The sequence below is a fragment of the Limulus polyphemus genome, unplaced genomic scaffold (assembly GCF_000517525.1).
Source record: "Limulus polyphemus unplaced genomic scaffold, Limulus_polyphemus-2.1.2 Scaffold3000, whole genome shotgun sequence".
NCBI classification, from domain to species: domain Eukaryota; kingdom Metazoa; phylum Arthropoda; class Merostomata; order Xiphosura; family Limulidae; genus Limulus; species Limulus polyphemus.
In genome coordinates, this window is record NW_013668610.1 from 50,259 (window position 1) to 52,235 (window position 1,977).

Sequence of the window (1,977 nt, forward strand, 5' to 3'; positions counted from 1 at the left end):
TAATTTTTAATGCTCCCATCCCTACTTCTTAATTTTTTTATTTAAAAATGTTTTACGCTTGTCTCGTAGATTTTTTGGTACTAAGTCTCGAGAGTGACTGGGTGCTAGGCCTATCCTTTTCTTAGCTTTTCTTGGTGCTAAGACTCGAGAGTGACTGGGCTCTAGGCCTATCCTTCTCGTAGATTTCCTTAGAGCTATATCTCGACATTTCCTGTTTTTTTCTGATATCTTTGCTATAGTTTTTCTTCCATCTAGCCAGGGTGGCAGCCTTTTCTTTGGCTGGAATAAAGGCGAAGCCTTATTTCGTATATTCAGCATTACTGCTTCTAATCTTATCTCTATTTTTGCAGTGATGCTTTCTTTGCTGGGACAAAGACTTTTCAATGTTATGGATATTTCTCATCTTCTTTCGTTTTGTTTCCTTGAAAGACATATTTCAAAAGATGTCAATAGGTCACTTAATTTGAAAACAATGCCAAGGTAAATTATACAATGTATCGTTCTTGTTTTCAGTCCAGAGCGCTTGAACAAAACCGTGTGAGATTTCGGCAGTGGTCACGTTCGTCCTCACGTAGGTATTCACGTCATAAGCACCGACTGCTGTGGTGGAATTGCTTTGTCCAACACAGAGAACCCTCGAGTCAGACTTATAGAACTGAAAACATTGTTTTGAAAGGTTAGATCATAGTTAGAACCTAGATCTAGAGAATCTAAGTAGTCTCTTTTTTTATTTAGCTCAGGGTTTCTCAAACTATTTTTTTAGTTGTCGACCCCTTGACGAACTTATAAAGTTCATCAACCCCCAAGTTCTTAGAATATAAATTATGAATGAAACTTCATAGTGAAGAAACTTCAGTATTTAAACAACTTTTATTCACCATAATACAATCGTTAAAAAACATAAAATGTAAAAAAGAATTGGTTTTAATTTCCTCTAATGATATATATGGGGTTGATGGGCTTTAAAAAGCGTATGAAAAGGGGTCATTTTCGGCCCCCTGTTGACCCCTAGGTCTTTATTCACTCATGTACTGTCAGTATCGATCACCTTGGGAAATCCTAATCTACCCTGATACAGCTGCAGGCTGATCACATAGCGCGTGCGCATAAACAGTCGTGCAACCGAACGTGATGGGAGGGCGGGTTGTCACTTGGCAACACACAGAGCTATTAGTGTATCGTTAGTAGTGTTGAAAAATGGTTATTGTTATTACTTGTTATTACCAAGGTTATAAATACAAACAAGAAAAACACTCTAATCCTAGGTAGCGTAATTCAATCATGTGTATTTAGATTTGCATAAGTTGAAGGCAGGAGAGAGCTATCTATTCCTTCCCAACAATGCTAGCCAGTCAGTCAGTCAGATTGACAAATTTGTGGTTTTGTGAAATTTTTGTTTTTTCTCTACCGATTTTCTCAAGTGCTTTTGTGACGTGCTACTCTCCAGTAGGTTTGTTTACCACTCAACAATGTGTAAAGTGCTTATAAAGTTGTCTTTACATGCTGTTTGCAGTGTGTTTGAGATTGTTAATTTGTATTGCACATATGGCCCATTCCTACTAAAGTATTACCGTAGTTATGATATGTTGAGTTTCTATTGGGCCAAATATGTATTTATTAATAATTTCAATAATGTTAAACTTAAATGAAAATAATTATAGAAGAAAAAGCTCAAAATTTGAAGGCATTAATATATATCAACCAATGACAATTTAGGACACATCAGTGTATCGATTTTCGGTGTAAAGGCGCTTTAAAAATATTATCGATGTTCAAACCATTGCAAATATCCTATTTATAGGTTTGGAAGAATCAATAATTATATTATCAATTCCTCTTTTATATGCCATGAAACTTGTATGCACGGGGAATTCGTGTTTGTGTGCGCGCTTGTTTGGAAAACAATAACGTATGATATGCGATTGATTTAGTGGTTTTCTAATAATTGTTTTTTTATCACATATACACAGCGTGGTC

At 35.7% G+C, this 1,977-nt stretch overlaps 1 protein-coding gene across 2 annotated transcripts in view; it reads left to right on the forward strand.

The window, feature by feature from the left end:
* The window catches only part of LOC106468417 (putative polypeptide N-acetylgalactosaminyltransferase 9), a 111,998-nt gene that overhangs the window by 18,551 nt on the left and 91,470 nt on the right, over positions 1-1,977 (forward strand). Inside the window, exon 1 of one of the 2 annotated variants that reach the window (XM_013928846.2) lies at positions 520-676. The exons of the other annotated variant lie outside the window; for it this stretch is intronic. The gene's annotated coding sequence lies outside the window, so the exon portion shown is untranslated. Of the gene's footprint in view, positions 1-519; positions 677-1,977 lie in introns of those variants that run through there. 2 annotated transcript variants of the gene reach the window in all.